The following is a 17,821-nucleotide window of genomic DNA, read 5'->3' on the forward strand; positions in this document are numbered from 1 at the left end:
TATCCTCTTATCCTGAGTTCATTTTTATAAGCTGACCTCCCTCTTATACTCAGCAAGTGCAAACTATAAAACTGGATTGTGTTGCTGTTGATTCTTGGGTATTTATATTGTGATTTTTTTTTCATTCTGTCATCCTTGACTCTTAATTAGATCATTCACTCCTCTGCACTGCTTTTCCCTTTGCCCTCACCTTTGTCTCACACTGAGAATCCACCATCTCACACCAGAATGAATGCAGTGGTCTTTCCTCTCACCCTACGTTTCATTGTAGTCACAAGAATCTTTTTGAATGACAAACTGGATCATCACTCTCCTTCATAACACCCATCACTGGCCTTATAGGATCAAAGCCTCTAATATGCTACAAGGCCCTTCAGTGGTTTGGTCCTTGCCTCTCCTTCCAGCCTCTTCTCATACTATAGAGGAAAAGTTAAAATTTTGCATAATCTCCACTCCTTCTGCCTCTGTAACTCAGCTTGCCCCTTGCAAAGTCTATATCAAGTAGGTTATGTAGTCTCAGAAAGGTGGGACTTGCAATACTAGGAACTGGAGTTTATCTCACTTACCCTTGTTCTGCTCTTTGCAATCACCCAGCCCCTGCAAACCTGCTTAATCATGCCTGTCCAGGCCAGGCATCCCCCTCCCCATCTTGACTGCTGTTCCTGAGCACAAAACCCCTTAGTTTAAACCAGCCTATTAACAGCTAGTGTTGCCCACTACAGTCTGTCTATAAAAACTCTGTAATCCCTTTGTTTAGGGCTCAGAGCTTGGAGTGTTAACTCCTATGGGCCCGCAGGCGGAATAAACTTGAGTTCTCCAACTATCTAAGTGTGGTGCTTGGTTTCTTGAGTACTGGTTTCTGCAACACTACAACCTTTCTCTTGTTCACAACGTCTCAGCGAAACTGACCAACTTTCAGGTATAGGAATACATTCTGCTACTTCCTGTCTCAGGGCTGTTCATATGTTATTCCCTCTCCCTGCAATGCTCTGATACTCTGCCCTTCTGCTTCCCACCTCTTTTTTTTTTTTTATTGGAGGCTAATTACTTTACAATATTGTGGTGGTTTTTGCCATATATCCACATGAATCAGCCATTGGTGTACATGTGTTCCCCATCCTGAACCCCCCACCACCTCCCTCCCCATCCCAATCCCTCACTCCCTTAATGCTTACATATCCTGTTATCAGCTCAAAAAACTCTGCCTTAGGGAACCCTTTCCTTGTCTTTCAGAAAAGGCTGGATGTCTTTCTAGACTTTGCTGTGCCCATTCATAGCTTTAATCTCAATTTGTAAATTTTTTGTCATTTAAAAATAATTTGATTCATTCATTAGCAAGTATTTACTGTATTTACTAAACACTATGGAATTATATTGAAGAGAATTATATTGGAATTATGGAATTATATGAATTATATATGGAATTATATTGAAGAGAATGATGGACATGCTGTCTTTACATTGGACTTACGTTTAAAACAGGTTTACATAGTTCTAGTTTCTATAGATAAAATAATACCAGATGATTTGGTAGAAAGTGATATGAGTAGAGATATTGGGATTAGGCTACAGAATTTCCAAACAAAGGAAAAGGCCAGTGCAAATGTTTGGAGGCAGAATCAGGTTTGGCAGTTGGAAAAAGAGGCAGAGGAGATTTAATTCAAATTGAACTGTCTCTTTCTCTAGACTGCAGCTGTCTGAAACGTGGGTTCCATTTCATTTATCTCTGAGGCTTCCTGTGCTGAATCACATTTTAAAACTTGGCTCAGCAGTTACCTCCTTTGTGGAAATCTTGTGTGCCTACCTCCTACTTCCTGGCCATCCCTACCAGATAATGACACACCTACAATCACCCTAAACAGACCTGCTCCCCCTTCATAAATTCCATGCTACTGCATTCATATTTTGTCCTTAAATGGAAGGGTACTTTCTTGTACTTTTGTTTTTATACCTCTCTTTTTTCTCTCAGTGTCTTGAAGGTAGGGTTTCTTTCTGATTCATTTAAATATTTTTAATGGCTTCAATGCTTAGCATAATAAGTTAATTAGCATTCAATACATTTGTGTTTTGCAATGAATGATACAATAAATGTATGCCTTATCTCTGCCATCCACTCTATTTTTACATTGGTTAAGGTTTCCTGGAAAACAGAATCTGAGGTGAGATTTAAGTGACAGTGTGCTTATTGAGATGAGCAATCTCACAGCCTGGAAGTGGGCAGTGAAGCAGGCAGAATGAGACAGATATGATGTTACAGTTGGATCCCAAGGAGGCCATCTAGATGATTGGCTATGTGAGGTATCATATGGACTGTACAGAAAACCCACTCCTGAGGGAATATTCAACAGAGGGAGTTTGGAGGGAATATATCTATTGGCATTGCCCTTCCTCTAGTTCCCCATTAGGCAATATACTGCTATTAACACCCCTGGACCAACCTGGCCTCCTGTGGTCTTGGGGAAGCTAGATCCCATGCTTGTGTTTCATCTGAGATGCAATGGAAAGAACCAGACTTCTGGCATTTGTCTCAGGCAGTGGGTGCATTGTGGGTCTGTTGTTGTAGTGACAGCTGTGATAATGGCCAAGGGTCTGAGATACAAGTGAAGATGAGAGACTCTGAGAAGGTGCAAAAGCACTGATTAATGAAATCGTCAAACCTTGCTTTCTCCTAGGCTCCTTCTTCTCAGCCCATAAGAACGTGTAAGTCAGTCTAAAAAGCAACAACAAAAATGAAACAAACTGCTGGGACCTTAAATTCTTCTTCAATTTTATACCCTCTTTTTCTCTCTTTTCTGCCCAAACTTATGTCTAGCTTGTCTGTGTCTTTTACTTGACACACTGAAGGGCCCGGTCCCAGTGCCCTTCAAATCGCTGTGTACCCTGTCCTCTCACATGGCTTCATTCTTTTGATCCTGTAGTTGCCTCTACCTTGAATGAACTTTTCTGCTTCTTTCTCTCTTTGTGACTCAGTCCAGATGGCATATTTGCCAGGAGACCTTTGCTGGTCCTTTCCTCAGTTCAGTCTGAGTGTTGTGCCTTTCTTAGTAATTCTGGCATCCTGCCCTTACTCAAATCATATTTATTACTTTGGTCTAATATGGTATGTTTTATGCAGTCTCTTAAGATTGAATTATCTCACTTTTTTCATTCATATTTATATATCAGTTGTTAGGTTCAATGTCTGGTCCATAATGCTGCTGCTGCTGCTAAGTCGCTTCAGTCGTGTCCGACTCTTTGCAACCCCACAGACGGCAGCCCACCAGGCTCCTTCGTCTCTGGAATTCTCCAAGCAAGAATATTGGAGTGGGTTGCCATTTCCTTCTCCAGTGCATGAAAGTGAAAAGTGAAAGTGAAGTCGCTCAGTCGTGTCTGACTCTTCGCGACCCCATGGCTGCAGCCTACCAGGCTCCTCCGCCCATGAGGTTTCCCAGGCAAGAGTACTGTAGTGGCTTACCATTTCCTTCTCCAGAATGAGCAGTTAATAAATGGTTAAAAAAAGTTGTACTAGTTGGGCTAAATGGTCCAAAATCTTGGTGACCAATATAGATCTTTTGTCCTATCTACTTTTCATCTCTGGGGACAAAGAACAGTAAATATATTTTCACCTGACCACTAATAAAATATTTAATTCATGCTTTAGTTGTTATAATTAAAAATAATATTTTAGAGATCTTGGAGTAATGATTATCTATGATAGTCTTTAAAATGAGCCTGATCAGTTATTTCCCTTCCTGTGTTTATTGCTTTTCCATCAAGAGGTAGTGTCGATTTCACATTCCCATAAATATAAGCTGAGTTGTTGACTTGTTTTGGTCAACAAAATGTGGAAGAAGTGACTGTAAGAAGATTAAAGGCTTTCATTTTCACTTTGTGGACATTGACTGTAATATATGTGGTATATCTACTATGATACCACCATACTGTCAGGATAATTAAATAGTCATGTGGAGGAATAGAGGCCACATGAAGGAAAACAGGCCATGTGAAGGAAAACTGAGGCCCCGGATACATGAGTAAAGCCCTTCTGTACATTTTAACGCAGTCCTGCAGCCAAGTTAAATGCACCCAAGTGTGTAATGCCAGGCACTTCCATGGAACAGAATAACCATTCAACTGAGTTAAACAAACCAACAGAAATAACAAATCATTGCTTTAATTCATAAAAGTTGGATGGCTTGTTGTACATCAATGGATTACTGAATTACCAGGTTTAACTTTGCATTCCCTTTAAAAATCTATCTTGACATTATAACTTTGTACTACAAAGGTTGATTTCTAATTATGGCTCTAGCTGTGAAGAAAGTCAAGCATGGTCACTCAGTTTATAAGAATTTATTGAGTGTTTCTGTGGGTGGACCCTTATGGAATGCACTATGGAATGAGCACAACCAGAACTATGCACGTTGCCCAGTGGTGATAAACACACAGTAAACCATCATTAGTTGAATAATGAGTACAGAAGAGCTAGAAAAAAGAGCAACTGGTAAGGAGATAATAGGTAAAGGAAAAGCATTGACATAATTAAGAATAAACTTACTAACCTGAAATCATGCAATTCCCTAACAATTTGTCCAATATAATGTAGTAATGACACTAGCCATAAGAAATCTTTTATGGAGTTTTTCTATGTGCCCAGGGAATAGCATCTCATTTAATACTCAGAACAATCATATAAGATAGTTATTATTATGAAATTCACTTTACTGTCAATGAAATTGAAATATAGAGAAGTTAAATAACTTATGCCAAGCCACACAGCAGGAGTTAGAGTCTGAAAAGTTCTCTGACACTGCACCCTTCAGGGTTAACTACTAGTTGTACTAATATGTAATTTTTGTTTGTATAATCACCTGTATTATAGATGTATACACATATAACACATACAATGTAACATAATATTCATAAAAATACTATGTGTATATATTATATATATATATACTTATATATGTATATAGTATTTATTTATCTTAATAATGCATACTGCTATTCCAAGATGTATTGGAATATTGAGGTAGTGATTTGCCTTGATTAGTGGTTTACTGACAGTCTGACCACACCTGCCTCCCCCTCTTTCCTTCCCTTATCTGGACATTGTTGTAAAATTCTCACTGCTCATTGGTCAACCCATGAACCAACTTGCCCTGCATATCCATTACTAAAGAGTGAGAATTTGATGGTCGAAGAGAATAAATACATTTTGAACATAGTGAAATCTGTTATTTACTCATTACTGTGCTGTGCTGTGCTTAGTCACTCACGCATGTCCGATTGTTTGCAATCCCACAGACTGTAGCCCACCAGGCTCCTCAGTCCATGGAGATTCTTCAGGCAATAATACTGGAGTGGGTTGCCATGCCCTCCTCTGGGGAATCTTCCCAACCCAGGGATCAAATCCAGGGCTTCCACAATACAGGTGGATTCTTTACCATCTAAGCAACCCAGGAAGCCCAAGAATACTGGAGTGGGTAGCCTATCCCTTCTGCAGGGGATCTTCCCAACCCAGGAATCAAACTGGGGTCTCTTGCATTGCAGGCAGATTCTTTACCAGCTGAGTTACAAGGGAAGGCCTTGCTCATTACTATTACCCCAATTAATTATTATCCCCAAGTTTTACAAGTCAGAAAAATTCTTTTTACCTCCTCTGTGACCAGAATAGGAGGGTTGGAGAAGTCGATTTTAACCATTCAGGCACATACTCCCATATACACATTCTGAATGCTATTTCACCCGTCAGCTCTTTGCCACCAATAATTTATTTGACTCACATCATGGCCAATCACTGCCAGCTGCAGTTGGCTGACAGCCTTTATTGATGTTGTCAGGGCCTTTTATTCATATTTCCCATTAATCTGAGAGGCTTTACAGCATATCTAAAGACAGGAAAACATATTGGGTCAAATTTAGAACTATCTTTGAACTCAGTGGTTGAATCTGCTAAGCCAAATCTAGATTTTAACCAGCAAAGTAGCTTTGAAATGTTGGTTTGAAACAACTCAAAAGCTTTCTTAGGTGTCAGTTCCTTGTGGGAGAAAAAAGAAGGAAATCTCATCTTAATGATTTAAGTCTAGTTATATCACAAGTACAACATAATCATTTTTTAGTAGGGTGAGAAGAATTATGTATTGACGATGTTTTGCTATATATATATATATATGTGTGTGTGTGTGTGTGTGTTTAGCCTGTTTTCCTTCTTTAAATACAACCTTAACACATATTAGAGAAGCAATACATTTGTAAAAATCACATATTTTCCTCTTAGAGAATATCTTAGTAATAACATAATTCTTAACCAGAGTTATGAGGCAAAAGCAGATTAAGATGCTCACACTAGCTTTTAAGTATTTATAAAAACTTTTCATCATAATTTCTTGGAGAATAGGTCTGGCATCAGCCTCAGCTGTAAAATATGATTATATTTTTAAGGCACTTTCACCTTTCTCCCAGTTTCTTTTTTCCCCATTAGGTAAAACTATCCTGGGACCCACCTTTCAGTCTTAGAGCTCAGAGCTATAACCCACTACTGTTAAAGTCAACAGTTTTTATTGTGGGCAAAACTAAAAAGTAATTAATCATCCCTTTTTTGGTCTTTCTGACAGCTTTCAACATTCCCCATCTCTCATCACCTCCTTTTCCTTCAGGTGTTAGAAAACCTCCTCTTTCCTTCAACAACCCATAAAGCAAGGAAAACTAATGTTGACAATCATTTTTCATTGTCTAATCATAAGCCAAAAAAAAGTAGCCTTTAAACAAAATATGCACTTTACCAAAATTTGTTCTTCAAGTTCTAATTTTGGCAATGTAAGGTTAGCATCTCTTAAACATATTTTTTGGTATTAAAGAATGAGAGGTGAGATGTTTAAGGATAAAGGGCTTCTGAAGTGCATGTTTTATCCAAGGATAGGTCTGAAGGTATTATTGATATGGAGACTGGAGGGGCGTTGTAGGGAACGCAAACCCCCTATGTCTCCCTATGTCTTTCTTAGGAGAAGAGATAATTCACAGGGTAACAAGTCTTTTCTTGCTAATTATTTGTCTCCTAGATTTAAGAATGCATCAAGTAGAGTTTACTCACGTATAGATAATTGAAAGCAGACTACCAATGCAAAGAGAAAATCATTTAAAAGTAGGGAAATGCACAATTATAAAGTATTTGGAAGGGCTGAATGACCAGGCACTAGGTTGGGTACCATAATCTCAGTATAAACCAGTCTCTCTAAGAATACTGCTAATAGAAAGTTAGGCAGCTGAAAAATGGACACTTCCTATTAGTCTTAACTGAGATTCAGAGATAAGGAAACTGCCTTGTCATCTTTTTAGAACTATATCAGCTGAAAATGGGTACATCAAAGTCATTTCCTCCATCCCCAACCTTAATTGAAATTCAAATTAAAATCTCACCAATGATTGTGAGAACCTATCACTTTCAGAGATCTAGCTGCAAGGGAGTCTTAAAAATGTAGGGTTTAGTTTTCTATACACTGTAGCACAGAAAGATATTGGAAAAGAGGCCAAAAGGAGCCATATTTTGTTGTTCAAAATGTTAAAAATTTGTTCAAAATTCAAGTGCTTAAGAACCATTTTTATCTCTCCAATTTAAACAGTTACACCTAACAAAAGAAAGCATTACATATATAGGCAAAACTACTGAATCATTTGTTGTAAAGTAGGATACTGTGAAGAGGGTCTGTACTTTGTTTATTTTTAGGACTTTTCTCTGTGTGTGTTTATTACTGATGTTAATTAGATATTAATATCTAACATGTTTTCTGTAAGGAAGGATATTAACTTTTAGTAAGATTCAGTAATAAGATAATAATTTAATATCATTTGCTTCTCACTATGTCTAATTCCATATTAATTTCAAAATATATCTTATGAAAGGACTGGTAATTCTAGATCAATTCTACAAGGTCAGGGGGATGATATAAACTAATTTTTAAAATAAACCTGGGAATCATTGAGGAATAAATAACTTAGTATGGAATTGGTTCCTGCAGTGAGGTAAAGGTGCCTAGAAAATAAAACGTACTATTTTTTCATTTTTACTGAGGTGATTGAAAAAGATCAAGTATGGTAATATGAACCATCTCTGTGAACTCTAATTAACTATGCAAATACAAAGAAATCTTAACTGAGGCCTATGGCAGGCAGATGAGAAGGCGCCTTGGTCCAGTGCAACTAGAGGGAAAAGGGAATAACTTATTGTTATTTTGAAAGTGAAAGTGTTAGTCACTCAGTCATGTCCGACTCTTTGCAACCCCATGAACTGTAGTCCACCAGGCTCCTCTGTCCATGGGATTTCTCAGGCAAGAATAGTAGCAGAGAAGTAAAAGCACAATTTACCTTAGTAAAAGAAGGCAATATAAAAATCTTAAAGACATTAAAGGAAACACAGCCATCCCTTGGCATCCATGGCTTTCATGTTCACAGATACAGAGGAAGGTCTGACTGTATTACACCATTATTTATAAAGGACTTGAGCATCTATAAATTTGGGTATCCCTAGAGATTCCTGGAGGCTTCCTTGGTGGCTCAGATTGTAAAGAATCTGCCTACAATGCCAGAGATGTGGGTTCAAACCCTCAGTTGGGAAGATCCCCTGGAGAAGGGAATGGCAACCCATTAAGTATTCTTGCCTGGAGAATCCCATGGACAGAGGACAGCCCCTGGTGGGGCTACAGTCCATGCGGTTGCAGCTGATCCCCCATAGATTCCAAGGGATAGCTGTATGCTTTTTAAAATCTTTAATTCATCAACAGCAGTTAAAATGTAATATAAAATTCATGAATGATATATAAGAGAAAAATTATACCATATTGAACCTGAAGAAAATACAAATATATAAAATAACATATAATATATATTATATATTTAAACTTAATTAGACAGTATGATGCTACTTGTAGGATTTTTTTTCAGTTACAGATTTAAAAATTACCATCTGAGAATACCCTGCCTAATTGAGAACTGAAAATGAAAGCTAAAGTAAAATAAATAATAATATGTAGGAGATTTTTTGGTTTACAAAATGTACATAATAAGTTTCCATGGTGAACAATCTCCATAGTAAAATATAATTTTTTTTTAACAAAAGCAGCATTTCTTAAGCATTTTATGGAAACTCAACTAGGAATTTTGCATGCCATCTTTTTTTATTGAAACACTAGAAAATAGGTAAACATATTGCATTAAGATTCATAGAGTTTAAGTAGGCAGAGTCAAATACTGTATTATCTAGATGACAAGTAGTGTATCTAGGAGAAATTGAATTGATGTTTTAAAGTCTATGATCTCCCATGCTGTGTGATAATTCCTACTAGGAAGAATTGATTTGCATGTTGGCTGATGAAATGATTTCCCCTTATTTTCCACAAGTCCATCTTTTTTCTCTTCCAGCTTTCCAGGACAGACAGGCTTAGCTTCTCTAACAACATCTTTAACTCAAGGCTTTATCACTCTATCCAGTCTTTGCAGAACTGCCAGATCCCAGCTTTCTCTGAAACAGGTCTCTTGACTTTCCTGTCACATTAGATCTAAACTTCTTTTCCAAACCCTCTATAATATGATTGTGTCTAATTTAGCTGAATCTTATTTCACTACTGATTCTCAATACATTCTTGCCCCCAAATGAGTCTAGGCTTCTTGAATTCAAATGAACTAGAGATTATTATTCCACTGTCTATGCCTTTGTTAACAATTATTATCCCCTAAGCCATCATAAGCGTGTGTGTGTGGGTGGGGGGGGCGATAGAGGACATTTGGGAAAATATAATATTGAAACAAAATCAAATCACTGATGAAATTCTGTGTGGATATTGACTGATTAGAACTAGAAAGTACTTAAAAGTCTCTAAGATTAGTGATGTAAATAACTCTCCAAATTAATCTTTTTTTGTACATCTCCTAAATATACCACTTAATTTCCTATCTCCATATCTTAATAATGCAACTATGCCGAAATACCTATCCTGTGTGTGTGTGTGTGTGTGTGTTAGTCACTTTCTTCATGTCCAACTCTTTGTGACTCCATGGTCTGTAGCCCGCCAGACTCCTCTGTCAATGGAATTCTCCAGGCAAGTACTGGAGTGGGTTGCCATTCCCTTTTCCAGGGGATTTTCTTGACCCAAGGATCGAATCTGGGTCTTCTGCATGGCAGGCAGAGTCTTTACCATCTGAGACACCAGGAAAGCTACCAATTATATTCATGATTCAAGTCATCAAGGCCAAAGGTTACCCTGTTGGCTCTATAAAGGCAAGAATCTGTTAGGATGGTGGAAAGGGAGATGTAAAAATGTTGGCAGGTGACTGAGACATTCATGAAGTGAATTAGGAAAGATTGAGAGACTCAGCATGGGGGTTTAGGGAGCAGGGGATTGCAAAGATGCCTTCTAAGTGTCTGGCTTCTATAGCTGATTACATATTAGTTCCACTTACTGATATAAAAATCCTTGGTGGAATTGTGTTTGAGATGAAACAATTACATTTGTTCTGGACATGTACAATTTAAAGTGCCCATGGACTATATTATCCATGTAGTCTCAATGAAGGTGATATCATTTCCAAAGAGGTGAAAGTTATTTCTTGAGTGGTGACAAATATCTCCCATTTTTATGCACAAGCACAGAAAGGTACATAGTACAAATAAATATACAGTATATAATAGTATTAATGGTAATGGCAATAATGGTATCATGGTATATAAAGTATATAATGTTATTAAAATTTCATAGGTGATAAGTAGTTAAAAAGTGTCTAAGACTCTTTGGGAAAGGACATATATGCACATATAGATGAATGATTGTTGCTGAGCTGTCAAAGACGCTGAGATTCTTGGCCTCCAGAGGAGAGGAATTCAATCCAGGACCAGCGAAGAGGCTTTATTACTCAGAGCTTTTGTGTAATAAAGTTTTATTAAAGTATAAAAGAGATATAGAAAGCTTCTGACATAGACATCAGAAGGGGGCAGAAAGAGCGCCCCACTGCTAGTCTTTAGCTAGATGTTATATAGCTACTCAGTTCAGTTCAGTCGCTCAGTTGTATCCAACTCTTTGCAGTCCCATGGACTGCAGCATGCCACCATGCTGCTAGTTAGAGAAAGGAAATGTCTCAAAACTCAGAGACTAGCACCAGGCCCCTCACCCACAACATGCATTTTGAGATAACATCGGCACAAGGTGAGTTGTCCCAGAACATAAAACGATTAACATAAATCTTGAAGAAAAGCTGGTTTCCAAGCAAAGACATAATCTCATTAACATAGCTTAAGAGAACATTTGCATGAGTAAAACATACTGGTTTGTCAAGTTGGTTCTGAGTCTTAGGGGAACTGACTGAAGACAGAGTCTAGGGTAAATACATAGTGCATTAACATAGCTTAAGAAAAACATTGAAAATATTGAAAAACATTTCCATAAGAAAAAGCATTGGTTAGCTCAAGATTTGAGAAAAATTTTAAGTTCAGGTGGAACCAGGTGTCATCATGGCAACACAGAATTTTAAAAGAAACCTCCTTTTAGATTTGTGTAGAGAAGGGGAAAAGAAAATCTGACACTTGTAGTTTGTTTCCTCCTGCTGCTTAAGAGAGAGAGAGAAAATGTCTGACACTTGTAGCCTGTTTCCTCCATTTGGAGACCTCTAGCCTTCCTGCCTGTTACCCTCTCATATGTATTGTCATTGTTATTTAGTAGCTAAGTCAGGTACACCTCTTTACCACCCTATGGACTGTAGCCTGCCAGGCTCCTCTGTCCATGGGATTTCCCAGGCAATAATAATGGAGTGGGTTGACATTTCTTTCTCCAGGGAAGTTTTCCTGACCTAGCAATTGAACCCAAGTCTCCTGTGTCTCCTGCATTGGCAAGCAGGTTCTTTACCATTAAACCTCCAGGGAAGCCATACACACACACACACACACACACACACACACACATAGGGCAGTAGGAGAAGGGGGCGACAGAGGATGAGATGGTTGGATGGCATTACTGACTCAATGGACATGAGTTTCTGCAAACTACAGGAGATAGGGAAGGACTGGGAAGCCTGGCATGCTGCAGTCCATGGGGTTGCTTAGAGTCAGACATGATTTAACAACTGAACAACTATATATATATAAAATTTTCTGGGCATAATACTATGGAAATACCACTATTCATGTCTTCTGAGTTAAGCCTAAAACATAGCCAGGGTTAAACTCTACTGACTAATGAATAGGTGTATATAATGAATAAGGATTCTGTGACTAAACCTTGAGGAGTTAGCTCCCAAAGAGGCCAATTCAGAATACCAACAAATATGATGTTTCCCTAGAAAAAGCATGAAAAAATTCCAATGAGAGACTGAATTTTACATCTACTGATTATGCTGAGAATTTAAAGCATTTCATAATAATGTTCCCTGGATTTAATACAAGAGAGATCATTGATTTTCTTAAAGTTGTTTTGGGAAAGCAAAGGAGAGTTGAAGACAAATTATAGTGAGTTGAGGGAATTGTTAGAAACTGGAGACAATGAGTACAGGCAACTCTTGTGAACTGACATACTCTTTGTAGTGTAATAAAATACAGGAATTTTCTAATAGAAGATTTAATATTTGCTTAGTTTGAGGCAGTACTGTTAGGGGAAGCACACTGAAACCGCCCACCCTGGTCAGGCCCCATAGTAACCATTCGCATGAGTTGTTTTATGGCAGGAGATCCTGTTAAAGAATACAAAGAATACGGAACTAATAAGCCACCACCAACCGGAAGAGATCGGGAAATGTCAAAAGGAGACACCGCGTGTCTGTCCACTTCCCAGAATCCCTCTTGCTAGCATCCATCTTGGCTGAGCGATGCGTGTGCCACCAGGAAAAGACTCTGAATTAGAATGATTGGCCAAAGACCACCCGGAAACTAATCCCATCACCATAAAACCGAAGACTGTGAGCCACGCGGCAGAGCTGTTCTGGGTTCCCTTACCCTACTGCTCTCCACCCGGGTGCCCTTTCCTATAAAATCTCTTGCTTTGTCAGCACATGTGTCTCCTCGGACAATTCATTTCCGAGTGTTAGACAAGAGCCCAGTTTTGGGCCCTGGAAGGGGTCCCCCTTCCTGCAACAGTACCATTAGGAAGGCTCTGTCTTTCCTCTTTTACAGTTTCTGGTTCTACTTAATAACATAACCTCAACCTTAAGTGGACTGAGTGACACAGTGTTTTTCCCTTGGAAGAATGAACAAAGATGTCTTTAGATATGCGTGGAACTAAAAACCTCTCCCACATACCAATTTTGAGAAAGCTACTTGAAAACATACCCCAGAACAATAAGGAAAGAAAAAGAAAAACAATCAAGAAAAAAAAAAAAAACACACAAGGAAAAGGAAGACTAGAAACTAGTGAGATTCTTTTCCTTAAATGCAAAAGTATGTCATAGAGTGAAATTATATATATGAAGATAGATTTAAACTTTTGATAGATGTTAATTGTCTCTCAAGATTATTGTACAAAGTTTCACTCCATCTGATAGTTTGAAATTACATCACATTTGCATATGCTAGACAGATCTTAGTATTAGAGATATTTCAGTGTTTGAAAATACATTAGATAACTAGTTTGTTTTGTTTGAAAATAATTTTGAGTGAGGTTAAGCATTTATTTCTATATTGGTTGTCTAGTTTGTATATTTTTCCTAAAAGGATATATTTAATTATAATCCTTTGGATTGTCTTTTTTTTTATTGATATAGAAAAACACCTGTAAATAAAGAAAACATCATTTGGTAACTGTATTTCAGACTTTTTAAAAGTTTGCTTTGTTTTTTATTGTATTTCTTTTAAATTTAATGTTTTGTTTTTCCTTTTTGAAGTTAAAATATTATGCACCCTATTATACCAAGTATGGTAGAACAGCCTTAGAGCAGACACTAGGTAGAAGCAGCTTTTATATAATGGGATCCCCTGGTGGCTCAGATAGTAGAGTCTGCCCGCAATGTGAGAGACCTGAGTTTGATCCCTGGGTTGGGAAGATCCCCTGAGAAGGAAATGGCAACTCACTCCAGTATTCTTGCCTGGAAAATCCCATGGATAGAGGAGCCTAGTGGGCTACAGTCCATAGGGTCTCAAAGAGTTGGATGCAACTGAGCAACAATGTGTCTGACTCTTTGCAACCCCATCGACTACACAGTCCTTGGAATTCTCCAGGTCAGAATATTGCAGTAGATAGCCTTTCCCTTCTCCAGGGGATCTTCCCAACCCAGGGATGAAACCCAGGTTTCCCACATTGCAGGTGGATTCTTTACCAGCTGAGCCATAAGGGAAGCCCAAGAAGACTGTGGTGGGTAGATTATTCCTCCTCCAGTGGATCTTCTCACCCTAGGAATCAAACCAGGGTCTCTTGCATTGCAGGCGGATTCTTTACCAGCTGAGCTACGAGAGATATGTATATATGGGGCAAATTAAGAAAGAGTGTCTGTGGCTCAGATCATGAATACCCTATTGCTAAATTCAGACTGAAATTGAAGAAAGTGGGGAAAACCACTAGACCATTCAGGTATGACCTAAATCAAATCACTTACGATTTTACAGTGGAAGTGAGAAATAGATTTAAGGGATTAGATCTGATTGACAGAATGCCTGAAGAACTATGGACAGAAGTTCATGACATTGTACAGGAGGCAGTGATCAAGACAAGCCCCAAGAAATAGAAATGCAAAAAGGCAAAATGGTTGTCTGAGGAGGCCTTACAAATAGCTGAGAAAAGAAGAGAAACTAAAGGCAAAGGGGAAAAGGAAACATATACCCATTTGAATGCAGAGTTTCAAAGAATAGCAAGGAGAGATCAGAAAGCCTTCCTCAGTGATCAATGCAAAGAAATAGAGGAAAACAATAGAATGGGAAAGACTAGAGATCTCTTCATGAAAATTAGAGATACCAGGGGAACATTTCATGCAAAGATGGGCTCAATAAAGGACAGAAATGGTATGGACATAACGGAAGCAGAAGATATTAAGAAGAGGTGGCAAGAATACACAGAAGAACTGTACAAAAAAGATCTTCACGACCCTGATAATCATGATTGTGTGATCACTCACCTAGAGCCAGACATCCTGGAATGTGAAGCGAAGTGGGCCTTAGGAAGCATCACTAGAAACAAAGCTAGTGGAGGTGATGGAATTCCAGTTGAGCTATTTCAAATCCCCAAAGATGATGCTGTGAAAGTGCTGCGCTCAATATGCCAGCAAATTTGGAAAACTCAGCAGTGGCCACAAGACCGGAAAAGGTCAGTTTTCATTCCAATCCCAAAGAAAGGCAATGCCAAAGAATGCTCAAACTACCGCACAATTGCACTCATCTCACACTCTAGTGAAGTAATGCTTAAAATTCTCCAAGCCAGGCTTCAGCAATACGTGAACCGTGAGATTCCAGATGTTCAAGCTGATTTTAGAAAAGGCAGAGGACCTAGAGATCAAATTGCCAACAGCTGCTGGATCATCGAAAAAGCAAGCGAGTTCCAGAAAAACATCTATTTCTGCTTTATTGACTATGCCAAAGCCTTTGACTGTGTGGATCACAATCAACTGTGGAAAATTCTGAAAGAGATAGGAATACCAGACCATCTGACCTGCCTCTTGAGAAACCTGTATGCAGGTCAGGAAGCAACAGTTAGAACTGGACATGGAACAACAGACTGGTTCTAAACAGGAATAGGAGTACACCTATTATTGTCACCCTGCTCATTTAACTTACACGCAGAGTACATCATGAGAAATGCTGGGATGGATGAAGCACAAGCTGAAATCAAGTTTGTCTGGAGAAATATCAATAACCTCAGATATGCAGATGACACCACCCTTATGGCAGAAAGTGAAGACGAACTAAAGATCCTCTTGATGAAAGTGAAAGATAAGAGCAAAAAAGTTGGCTTAAAGCTCAACATTCAGAAAACTAAGATCATGGCATCCGGTCCCATCATTTCATGGCAAATAGATGGGGAAACAGTGGAAACAGCGGCTGACTTTATTTTTCTGGGCTCCAAAATCATTGCAGATGGTGATTGCAGCCATGAAATTAAAAGACAGTTACTCTTTGGAAGGAAAGTTATGACCAACCTAGATAGCATATTAAAAAGCAGAGACATTACTTTGTCAACAAAGGTCCGTCTAGTCAAGGCTATGGTTTTTCCAGTAGTCATGTATGGATGTGAGAGTTGGACTGCAAAGAAAGCTGAGTGCTGAAGAATCGATGCTTTTGAACTGTGTTGTTGGACAAAACTCTTGAAAGTCCCTTGGACTGCACGGAGATCCAACCAGTCCATCCTAAAGAAATCAGTCCTGGGTGTTCATTGGAAGGACTGATGTTGAAGCTGAAACTCCAATACTTTAGCCACCTGTTGCAAAGAGCTGACTCATTTGAAAAGACCCTGATGCTGGGAAAGGCTGAAGGCAGGAGGAGAAGGGGACGACAGAGGATGAGATTGTTGGATGGCATCACTGACTCAATGGACATCGGTTTGGGTAAACTACGGGAGTTGGTGATGGACAGGGAGTCCTGGCATGTGGAGTTCATGGGGTCACAAAGAGTCAGACATGACTTAGCGTCTTATCTGAACTGAAAGGTGTCATAGTTATATTTTGGTTAAATGTGATAAAGAATCTTGGATGGAAAGTTATCCATTTTTATTATGATGAATAGAAATTTTCTTCTTTTGTGATCCTTACATGTATTAATACTTGTGTTCTACTATTTGCACCATTAATTTAATGGTCAGTGAGGATTATTTTAATTGAAATTTCCTTTAACATCAAAACATTTAGTTAAGCAAATTAGTAGAAACAGATGAACACTATTTCATTAAAGACTTGTATGACCATTATATCACCACTGAACTAAGGATACCTCATAAATGTTTTCTCTCATTGTAAAATGAGTATAAGGATCTTTCCATTTTTCAAATAATGCTTTAAGTATAAAAAATATCATTATAATTACTAAAGTATCATAGAGATAGTTTAAATTATAACAACAGTCATGGAATGATTTGTAATGGATTATAGGCTATTTGTAGAAAGGAATGAATGGAATATAAAGAGGAATTAGAATAAGCTATGTTTCATACAACAGCCTTTTGTCATACAAATAATATTTTTTGAACAGTGAAAAACCTATGTCTAAATGAAGATTTCATTCTGTAATTACAAATGCATCATGAGAATATATTGACTGTTTGGGCCTGTGGAAACTGTGATTCCACGTATTTTCTCTGCTAGATACCTGGCATAAGGCAGCTTCTCCATCAGTATTTGTTAGAATTTAGATTTAGCCAATCTTCCAACTTTCACAAAGAAAGTTGTTAGGTCTAAAACATCTGAACATGTTTCAGAATATTTATTGGTTATTGAGAGAACATATTAAAATGGTTTAGTTTATAAATACTTTCCTTTTTAACTCATCCTTTTGCTTGAATAATGCAATTATAGGGCATTTCACAGCAGGGCAAAAATTAAAAAAAAATAAGAAATCAATAAACTTGGGCATTTCGTTTTCTAAAATTATCATCATAGACTTTCACTCTCCCACTATATATTTATTCTGGTCACTTTTGAAGATATTGGTCTTGACAAGAGGTAATTGAAATTACCACGTTGCTGTGCACATCCTGGGGTCAGGGATCATGAGTGATTCGTAGCTGCTTACCAAATGTATATTGAATAGCCTAGTAAACAAAAAAGCATGGAGTGTTTCAACTTAGAATGATTTTAAAACATCATCCCTCAAAGGAGAACATTAACATTTCTTTTTAAAAAAATTCTTCAACAGAAAAAAAAAAAAAGCTGATGCAGACGTTAATTTTTT

The 17,821-nt window shown here is 38.0% G+C and overlaps 1 protein-coding gene and 1 long non-coding RNA gene across 14 annotated transcripts in view; both read left to right on the forward strand.

The window, feature by feature from the left end:
• The window catches only part of ZNF804B (zinc finger protein 804B), an 889,892-nt gene that overhangs the window by 481,661 nt on the left and 390,410 nt on the right, over positions 1–17,821 (forward strand). The gene's annotated exons all lie outside the window — the stretch shown is intronic.
• On the forward strand, positions 13,690–17,486 carry LOC145523117 (uncharacterized). Its single transcript, XR_014066360.1, has 2 exons — positions 13,690–13,947; positions 14,209–17,486. It is a non-coding gene; the product is annotated as an uncharacterized LOC145523117 (long non-coding RNA).

This window comes from Giraffa tippelskirchi, chromosome 10 (assembly GCF_054371585.1).
Source record: "Giraffa tippelskirchi isolate mGirTip1 chromosome 10, T2T-mGirTip1v1.2.pri, whole genome shotgun sequence".
NCBI lineage: Eukaryota > Metazoa > Chordata > Mammalia > Artiodactyla > Giraffidae > Giraffa > Giraffa tippelskirchi.